This window comes from Anoplopoma fimbria, unplaced genomic scaffold, assembly GCF_027596085.1.
Source record: "Anoplopoma fimbria isolate UVic2021 breed Golden Eagle Sablefish unplaced genomic scaffold, Afim_UVic_2022 Un_contig_12143_pilon_pilon, whole genome shotgun sequence".
Classification (NCBI taxonomy): Eukaryota; Metazoa; Chordata; class Actinopteri; order Perciformes; family Anoplopomatidae; genus Anoplopoma; species Anoplopoma fimbria.
This window is the reverse complement of record NW_026551649.1, coordinates 1-11,021: the sequence shown is the minus strand read 5'-3', so window position 1 is coordinate 11,021 and position 11,021 is coordinate 1. Positions and strand designations below refer to the sequence as shown.

General features: G+C 43.5%; 1 pseudogene; it reads left to right on the top strand.

Moving 5' to 3' along the window:
• The first annotated feature begins 4,858 nt into the window (after window positions 1–4,858).
• On the top strand, window positions 4,859–10,015 carry LOC129115694 (uncharacterized; annotated as a pseudogene).
• The last annotated feature ends 1,006 nt before the right edge of the window (window positions 10,016–11,021 follow it).

The window sequence follows — 11,021 nt, the reverse complement described above, 5'->3', positions numbered from 1 at the left end:
AATTTCTGGCAAACTCTACTGTGTACTGTCCAATAAAGGGAACATGCCAGATTTACCACGATTCAGGCGAATTACATGAAATCAGCCTATAAAACGAGAGTTACGAATGTAACTACGGTTCTATGAATTCTGGATGACCGCCAGATGGCGGTGCTTTAGCACTGGATATCTCCATCTCGCATATGCCCAGGTCGAGTAATTATACCAACAAAGTCACCTGTGACCATGCGATGACGTAGGGCGCACGCCCCAGTATAAAACCCTCACGTCATCACGCAATCTGTTCCTTCGGAATCTTCGCCCAGATTCCGAGTGACAGACAAGATCTGGCGGTCATCCAGAATTCATAGAACCGTAGTTACATTCGTAACTCTCGCTCTATTTCATTCTTCCTGACCGCCGGATGGCGGTGCTTTAGCACTGGATGACTTATACCCACAAGGTCACGAGGAATGCTTACTGCATTAAGCAAGGGAAGCCGTTGACAGGACTGCCGCTGTCATGGCATGAGGAGCAGCCACATTGACACGGTAATAGCGAGCAAAGGTACATGAAGACTCCCAGGTTGCAGCCGCACAGATCTCTTGCAGAGAGACCCCCTTCAAGGCTGCCCAGGATGTGGACACACTCCGAGTAGAGTGACACTTCACATTACTAGGGCAAGGTAGGCCCTGTGACCTATAAGCGTGAGAATCACATCCACAATCCAATTAGAGAGCCTTTGTTTTGACAGGGGTTCACCCCGCTTACAACCCCCATAGCAGACAAAAAGGTTGTCCGTCTTGCGTAAGCTGGCAGTGACTTCCACATATGTCTTGAGTGCCCGCACTGGGCACAGTAGCTCTGACGGTTCCTCTGCCCCGTCAGATGAAGCCGGTGGACTGAATGCAGCCAAGTTGATGGCTTGGTTTACCTGTGAGGGAGGCCCCCTCTTTGGCAGGAAAGATGGATTTGGTAGGAGAGTAACCCTTAAACCTTCCGGGTACCAACGCATGCACATCTGGCTCACTGATAGTGTGTGGAGTTCACCCACTCTCTTTGCTGATGTGACAGCCAGCAGAAATGCTGTCTTCGCAGACAACCATTTTAATTCTGTCTGACCTAATGGTTCAAATGGGGGCAGACATAAATACTTTAATACCAGTTTCAAGTCCCATGATGGCACTACAGAAACTCTTGATTCCAACCACATCTGGATGGAGCCTCCAGTCTCCCTTTGGCAGCCCTTGGCGGGACAGAACATCTGCTGCAATGTTCTGCGCCCCTGGGAGATGAATGGCTTTGAGGCTCAGAAAGAGGGGAAATGCCCACATAAGGAGCTGTTGTGACACTCTCAGACATTGCCTGAACCTGGTGCCACCCTGATGATTGATATGGAATACCGCTGAGGTGATGTCTGTCCGGATGAGAACATGCCGGCCCTTCAGTGCTGGAAGAAAATGTTGCAGAGCCAGATATATTGCTCTGAGCTCGAGCATGTTTATGTGATCTAACCTCTGCTTGGCGCTCCATCGGCCCCTGATGGTCCTGCGCTGCCAGACTGCACCCCAGCCTAATAGGGAGGCATCTGTCTCCACCACCTCTCGGCGGGAGGGGATTACTCCCAAAGGAACCCCTTGGTCACATATAATGTTCTTCTCCAAGGCTTCATTGTCTGGCAACAAAGGCTGGAAACCCTGACGTTCCTGCCCCGGTGCCACTTGGAATCCAAGTGCAGCCCGTTGACCCAGATTTGAAGGGGTCGTAAAAAAAAGACGACCCAGAGGGACGACCATGGTTGCTGCTGTCAGCATGCCCAGCAGGCTGAGAAAGAGGCCGTATTTCAAAACCCTGCCCCTCTGGAAGCAACCTATAAGTTGCTGAATAGCCTTCACTCTCTTCTGCGAAAGGACGGCTTTCATCGACTGTGAGTCGAGTGTAATACCCAGGTAATCTACCCTCTGACTGGGTGCAAGATTGCTCTTTGAGTAGTTCACTGTAAGGCCCAGTTGGCTCAAATGACCAAGTAGCATCTCTGCATCTCTGACTGCCTGCTGTGCAGTTGGAGAGATGAGTAGCCAATCGTCCAGGTATGGTAAAATTGTCAAACCTCTGGCTTGCATGGGAGAAAGGGCGGCTGCCACGAACCTTGTAAATACGCGAGGGGCCAGTGAGAGACCGAATGGCATCACTTTGAACTGGTAAACCTGTCCTTGGAAGGCAAACCTCAGGAACTGCCTGTGGTAAGGTGCAATAGGCACGTGGAAATAGGCATCCTTGAGGTCTATTGACACAAACCAGGCCCCCCACACAACTGACTGGAGAACATCTGCCAGTCGTAACATTCGAAATGACAGAACCTTTAAAAACTTGTTCAATTTTCTCAAGTCTAGGATTGGGCGGAACCCGCCATCCTTCTTTGGAATTAAAAAATACACTGAGTAGAACCCACCGAGCCGTGTATGCCACTCTACAGGCTCGATTGCCTCTTTGTCTAACAGTGCGACAATTTCCTGCCTGAGGGCAAGGTGTTTTTCGGGATCTCTGACCACAGTCACACTGCGCTCTAGTGCCTGCTGAGCGGCTGGCCCAAACATCTGACCTGGAACCACTGGAAGTGAACGAAGGGTGCGCCGACAGCCCTCCGACAAAGGGGACTGCGCTAGCCAGACCTGGCGGCGTGCCAACGTCACTGTTGACATCAACCTTCCAAGCTCCTAGACATGAAAGCAAAAGCCTGAAGGGGTCTGGGCAGAGGAGTCCACACCAGATTCCTGGAGGCTCTGGGACAGAGCCAGGATAAGGTGAGAGAATGAATTACCAATACGTCCCATGCGTGCTGCTATATTATAACTCTTAGTAAGGAGATCATCAGTCAGTCGACACTGAGGGCGGGGGCAGCGGGCATCAGGTCTGAGAGCCTCATCTGGTGAAACTGTCAGAGAAGCAATGGTAGGTTTGATTGGGGCCATACGATCTAAGCCATAGCTTCCTGGGTCCTGCATAGCAGCCAGGTTCCTGCAGTCAGTGTGATGGGAGAACAATTTTGGGTCTAACCAGCACTTCTGGAGCTCTTCAATATAGGGCTTAGAAAGAGGTACTGAAAAAGGCAGAGGGTTGATGCATCTGCCTGAAAAAGCACTGGAAGGAGCCACTGCTACAGGAGCTTCATCCAGTCCCAGGCGTGCTAAAGCCATCCGAATAGCTAGCTTCATTGTGGCATGGCCAGCCTCTGATCCATGTAAAGAGCCCCCATCAGACCCTGAGAAAAAACCTCAGATGCCCTGGAGGATGTATCTCTATCATCGTTCTGCCCCTCATCTGTAAACAAACTGCAGGAGGCTGCAGTTGATAATACATCGTCCTCCTGACAAGTCCCTTGTGGCGGAGTCACCACTAGGAGCTAGCCCCTTATTATCAGGCTGGAGATTGAGCAGAAGCTCTTTAATCTGAGCAAACTCTGATGAAAGACTGTCTACTTTGCAAGCCAAAGCATCAACCTTTCTTACTGTTCCTGGTGGCCCATGTGAGACTGCCCTGAGCCTTTTGATGTTGTTGGGTCTGCAGCCACACTAGCAGACGCAAGCCCAGTATTACCGCCTATCTCTGCAAGTCTAGCCATTCTCACTGACAGTGGCATAAAACTACAGTTCAAACAAGGGTCGTCGGATACGCCCGCCCTGAGGTGTTCGATTCCCAGACAGGCCGGCCACTGATCATGGCCATCCTCGGTGTGGAGGGGGACCAAACAGTTGTTACAGACATGCGAGTTCAACATGTCTAGGTGAGTAACGCAAAAACAGTACACAGCCAAAAATAAGCTGTTTCTTTATAGAAATCAAGTTTGAAATCAAACACGAATTCACGAATGTATACGGTTCAAGACAGCCACTGAGAAAGCACAGTGCCGCTGTCTTGTAAACAAAATAGGCTAAACTACTGCGGCCGCGCCGGATAGTTCCTCAAACGTTTCTAAACAGGAGCTATGATATTGCAGCTTTACATTAAATGACTGCTTATCTTAACAAGTGTGGCCAGGTTACATCAATAACCTACCAACTAACGATGTACTCACCGCCATAGCTGTGTCTCTCCGAGAGCAGAGAGCAAACAGCGCAGCAAGAGGCAAAAATACACCCGTTTAATTCAGCAATGAGCTTGGCGAGCCCGGCGATCCGCCGGCTACTTACCTGTCTAGCAGGTGCTCAGTACGAACCGTAATGGCAGGATCACCGCTGTCCGTCCGAAGAAAAGTGGATAATAAGCTTGAAGTCCTTCGCAGCTTGCCGCAGCCTCTGGTGGACGAATAAATTAAGCACCAACCCTCGGGTTACGGCTACAAGCGACAAGCCAAGTTGACCTGCTTTCAGTTCTTCAACCGCGAGAAGATAGAAGGAACAGATTGCGTGATGACGTGAGGGTTTTATACTGGGGCGTGCGCCCTCGTCATCGCATGGTCACAGGTGACTTTGTTGGTATAATTACTCGACCTGCGCATATGCGAGATGGAGATATCCAGTGCTATCCAGTCAGGAAGAATGAAATAGAACATGCATGTACTGCAACTTTAAATGGATGCAGGCAGTCAAGAGGACAAAGGTAACTTTCCATCATAAATCTGATCATAAAATTTTCAAATGACTTTACAGAATCATTTCTCTTAGAACTGTGGATTAAATTAATCAGCTTTTTGCGTTTTTTAAAAAAGGCACGACGTGTAAACTCAAATAAAAACACTAAGGGGAGTGTTCCTTTTCTTTTCTTTTCATTTCTTTTCTTTTCTTACAGAAAGGAGGAAGTGTCCTCCATTAATCTATTTTAATCAGACGTCCTTTAACCACCAGCAACACTTGTTTCACCAGTTTCATTTACAGGGAAACGGTAACCTAGAAGGTGTTGTATGTTCTTTCACACAAACACAGAGATCAGATACCTGACAGCAGCAGACTAACGCAGGTGAGCTCTCTTATTTTCTGATCGCTGGTTTTGTTTAATTAGTATGTGTGGTGGCATTATTCCACACGATTAGTCAAGTCTCTTTGATGTGTTTTCTCCACTTTGTGTTTCTTTTGCTGCAACGCAACAAGGAAATGTTTTCTATTGAAACATTAAAGGAAGTTTGATACTAAGAAGACTGTAACTTTGGAGGATGAGAAAGAGGAACGATAACATCAAACTAGAAAATTTCGCAATAAATTTTGACTGTGTGGCTGCTACTGCCCGAAGACGTTGCATATATTTACAGTTCTGAGACAGCTGTATCAATGAGGTTCATTTAGGGTTCGTTTGAGGTTAATTTGAAAAAAGAAAGTAAGTCCAATCGCATAAATAATACTAGAAAATGCATTTACTGCAGAAAATGCGTTGCACAGAGCATTGCTGAAAATGTGGAAGTTTCAAATGACTGAGGAAGCCCAAAAGCCAAGAACTGCACTGTTGAAAAAAGCTGGTAGTTGAATTGTAAAACTGGCAGAGATGGAAGCTGAACTGCTTCATCAAAAGAAGCAAAGAGCTGAAATACAATGAAGAAAAAGCTGGAAACTGAACTGTTAAACTGTAGTATCAGTGGTTTAGTAAAAGAAACCGTCTAATCAGAAATAGTAGGAGAAGAAGAAATTGTTGTAGTATTAGTAATAGTGGTAGTAGTAGTAGTAATAATAGTGGTAGTAGTAGTAGTAGTAATAGTGGTAGTAGTAGTAGTAATAGTATTAATAGTAGTAGTGCTGAGTCACTGTTGAAAAAAAGACAAACAAAGAGACAGACAGACATTACATTACATTACATTAGAGTCATTTAGCAGACGCTTTTCTCCAAAGCGACTTACAGTCAGTAGTATGTTACATATCATTCACCCATTCACACACTGATGACAGGCTACCATCAAGGTGCCACCATCAGACTCTAACTAACATTCATCATCAACTACCTTGCTCTCCACTACGCCACAGCCGCCCCCACAGACAGACAGTGAGAGAGAGAGAGAGAAAAAGAGAGACAGACAGAAAGAAAAACAGACAGACAGTGACAGAGATAGAGAGACGGACAGACAGACGGACGTTATAACAATTCCTTTGCCTGCATATCTCCAAGTCATTTGTATGTGTGTGGGCGGCTGTGGCGTCGTGGAGAGCAAGGTAGCATTATTATTAAACCCGCAGGATTATATACTTTGTGCTGTTGCACAAGGCTTTACAGACTTGTTGCTACACAGCCACACAGAACAAAACCTGTTTCAATGTTCATATGTGCACCTGACTGATCAAATCATGAAAACTATCTTTTGATGCATCTCTAGTTACACATATATAGTAAAGATTGAGAATGTACAGTATGGATGATTAACGTCAGCAATTACTTTTTAAATATCTCTCTACAGGATGATGAAGATGACAGGAAGAGTCCTGATGTGTGTAGCTCTGCTCCTGCTCCTGTCCTCTGTGTCGGCTGTACAGAGACACCTCGATTCAATCAACGATTTGAAGAAAATCGACTTTGATCAATCTGTGCCCAAACACAGTCTTTTGTTGCTTCACTGGTTTGCCAACACAGTGGACTTAGATAATAACAATATAATTTCCCTGACATTTGAGCCAAACAGAGGAGCTTATGGCTCACATCATTATGGCAACTTTGAGGGAGTGTTGGAGCCACTGCCTCGAGGAAATGTATATCGGTACTTCACTATTGGCCACCTCTATCAAGAAACATCCGTGCCACTTCCAGCTTATGTTGTCCGTTCTCCATCAGGGTATGTGGGAAGAAACAGGGACCGGATCATAATTCGTGTCAGAGAGCAGAACACAGGACTGCAAGATTTGCAGAGGATAGACCAAGTTTATATCACACAGCATTATGACACTTCTGAAAATCTTGGTACAGCGTATGATCCAGATCATACCTACAGGATCACTATCAACCTCTTGAGACAGATCAGAGAGTTTTCTGTGGGAGGAAACCAACAGCAACTGCTGCAGCTCAGAAACCGCTTTGGAAGCAACGCTGATGTTCTCCAAATCCGAAACACATGGGGTGAACTTGCTTTCCTTGGACTGCTGCTGTTTATTGTGATCCAGGAAAAGAACTCCTCTAACCAACAAAACAAAAGACCAAAAAACAGAAGAAGTCCTTTGGATGATAATTCGGCCAGAGAGACCAATGTTCCTAGAGGTTTTAGAAACCAAGATGACGTTGTATTGAACATCAATAACTATGAAGACCGAAATGCCAGCAGGACGACTAGGAACAGAGAATCCCACTTTTACAATACCTCAGTACCCCAGAACAACTGCCAGTGGTTGTTCTGTCGTAAATGTTGTGTTTGTTGCATTGTCACCATATGCTTAATTGCATTGGGTGCTGTATTATTGTTCTTGTTTAGAGATAAGTTAAAATGAGAGTGCAATCATAAAGAGTGTAAATATTAAAGTCTAATGTAACAATAAAGTGAAAATAAGGAGTAAACCCCAAATAGAAACGATGCCAAAATCAGGATCGGGTGGGGTTGCTTATAGACTACAAAACAGATTGTTCATGATTATGTCAATGAAATTGCAGTTAATATCCCACTGTGTCCTGTGAGTCAGTTGTGATATTAATACAACTTTATAATTATAATTATTATTATTGTTGTTATTATTATTATGCATGTCACTGCTTAGTTTACCGTTTATGTGTATTGTATAAACATCTGGTCAATTTGTTGTATCAAAAGTATTTGAACTGAGCGAAATGTCTTGTTTTGTATATGATAACGCACTGCTCTGGCATGGACATTAAGCAGCAGAGTCATGCTCCATGTAGAATATGATAGTATCATCACTGATGATTCATCCTGTGTCTGGTAGGGATGAAGTGAGTGTATATTGCATTGATAAATAAATAAAAAGAATGAAAGGCATTATGGTCTGTTAAGGACAGCTTGTGTATTCTTTCTGTAGTGTTGATACAACTTGAACTATTCCTCTTTCTACAGATAACCACACAACAGACGGATACATTTCAGCAGACTGTTGATATCTGCTGGTTCCAGTTTTGAAGTACAAAACTCTCGTGTGTATCATATGTTGCCAATTGTTCAACTGGCAGATTGTGATGTAGTAATAATCTTAAATGTCAAAAAAGGGGGTCTAAAAAAGTTTCAACTATTTTGCACCAGAATTTGTATTAAAACTCTTAAGAGGAAGAAAACATCAGCCTTTGTGGATGGGAAAATATTGGATAAAATCAGCAAAAAACCATCAATACTTTACAAACTGTGAATAAAGATAATCTGCTTTTTGCATTGCTACAGGCAGATGACTGGTAAAGCCCGAAAAGCCATGAAAGGGAGTCCTATACGATTAGATAAATCAGTAATAACTTTAAAAGAACCTTGGTGACCTGATGACCATTGATCTAAAACCACCACGTCATAGGTTCAAATCCAGCAGGGGATTTTTTGTTGTAGGTCATCCTCATCTTTCAAACCACAATTTCTGTCAAACTCTACCGTGTAATGTCTAATGAAGGCAAAGAGACAAATTCACTTGAATTAAGTGATCAAGTGTTGTGACACAGATACGGGGTAGGACACTTCATTAGACAGTCATGGGAGTTATATGATTACTATTAAAATAGATATTGAACAGTAAACCTCCATGTACATTACAATACTTTTAAAAGTTTAAATTAAAATAATCATCTTTTTGCATTTGTACAGACTGATAAATGCCAAAACAGGAAGTACTCATTCTCTCTCCGTGAATACGGAAGGAAGTTTATTTATAAAAGCGTTTTTTTGAAACTCCTTTGCAACACTTTCAATTTGATTTACACAGAAACAGAAACCTAAAAAGGAGAGGCACAGACTCTCACAAACAAAGAGATCAGACACCTAACGGCTGCAGACTGACTGAGGTGAGCGCTTCCTTTTTTCTCAACACCGGTTTATGTTTTTACTGGGGCACCACCCGACATGATTGGTGAAGAATTAACCTCAAGTTATGTTACGATCACTGCAAACTTTCAATTGTTAGAGTGAGCTATTCATCAGAATGAAAACAAATATGAAAATACTGATAAAAATGTGATGTATCTTTAGTTAGAAATATAAAGTAGGAAATAAAGTAGGAAATAAACAGAATAGCATTATTATTAAACCCGCAGGATTATATACTTTGTGCTGTTGCACAAGGCTTTACAGCCTTGTTGCTACACAGCCACACAGAACAAAACCTGTTTCAATGTTCATATGTGCACCTGACTGATCAAATCATGAAAACTATCTTTTGATGCATCTCTAGTTCCACATATATAGTATAGATTGAGAATGTACAGTATGGATCACTCATGTAAGCAATTACTTTTTAAATATCTGTCTACAGGATGATGAAGATGACAGGAAGAGTCCTGATGTGTGTAGCTCTGCTCCTGCTCCTGTCCTCTGTGTCGGCTGTACAGAGACACCTCGATTCAATCAACGATTTGAAGGAAATCGACTTTGATCAATCTGTGCCCGCACACAGTCTTGTGTTGCTTCACTGGTTTGCCAACGCAGTGGACATTAGATAATAACAATAACATATGGCTGACCTTTGACCCGAACAGAGGAGATTATAGCTCACATCATTATCACAACTCTGAGAGACTGTTGGACGTCTTGCCTTGGGGAAATGTATACCGGTACTACACTATTGGCAATCTCAATCAAGAAACATCCAGGCAACTTCCAGCTTATGTTGTCGATCCTCCATCAGGGTATGTGGGAAGAAACAGGGACCGGATCATAATTCGTGTCAGAGAGCAGAACACAGGACGGCAGAGGATAGACCAAGTTTATATCACACAGCATTATGAAAATCTTGGTACAGCGTATGATCCAGATCATACCTACAGGATCACTATCAACCTCTTGAGACAGATCAGAGAGTTTTCTGTGGGAGGAAACCAACAGCAACTGCTGCAGCTCAGAAACCGCTTTGGAAGCAACGCTGATGTTCTCGACATCACAAACACATGGGGTGAACTTGCTTCCTTGGACTGCTGCTGTTTATTGTGATCCAGGAAAATAACTCCTCTAACCAACACAAAAGACCAAAATAGAAGAAGTCCTTTGGATGATAATTCGGACAGAGAGACCAATGTTCCTAGCGGTTTTCGAAACCAAGGTTACGTTGTATTGAACATGAGTGATGATGAAGACCAAAATGTGAGCAGGACGACTAGGAACAGAGAATCCCCCTTTCACAATACCTCAGTACCCCAGAACAACTGTGTTTGCAGTGTCATATGCTTAATTGCATTGGGTGCTATATTATTGTTCTTGTTTAGAGATAAGTTATTAAGATAAGTAAAAATGAAATAAAACTTCATATATTGCAAAGGAAATTGCTTTGCAACAGTTGCAATACAAAGTGGAAAGAGTGCAAATATTAAAGTCTAAGATAACGATAAGGTGCAAATAAGGCAAAATGTGGTTCAGAGTATAGATGATGAAAACAAACAGGTTAAAAGGTTTGGGTCAGTCTACGTAGGGTTGCATTTAGACATGCATGTACAGTATCAGATCTAAAGTATAGGTGTTACAGCCACAGTCTTCCCCCTGTGCTCTGGCCTTGGTGTGTGTGTTTGTAGTACATTGCATATGTGGAGACTCTCTCAGTTGATTGGACCAAGAACCTGATTGGTGTTCCAGGAAGTCTGATGTGCGAATCAGAAGAAGGAAGGCTCTTTAGGAGGAGTATAAAGTCTGGGCCGAGGCTTCACTCGAGGCGTGGCTGTTGTTCTTCAAGCGCCCCACATACCTCTCATGCCTGACTGTTAAATGCATTTTATGCAAATTGGTCCAAAGTACTAGTCACACCCTTGGGACGGGGCCAGGTCAGTTTATATAAAACTGACCTCACAAATATATGTCTTTGAAATGTATGTTATAAACACTAGGGACAGGTGGTGGTGCTTCCCTGTATTTTTGGTTGAAGAGTTAGAATTGAAAGTTAACTTGTGTGTATCTAAAGAGCTCCTTTTTGTAAATAAATAACTTTGTGAACCTTAAAACATCACGT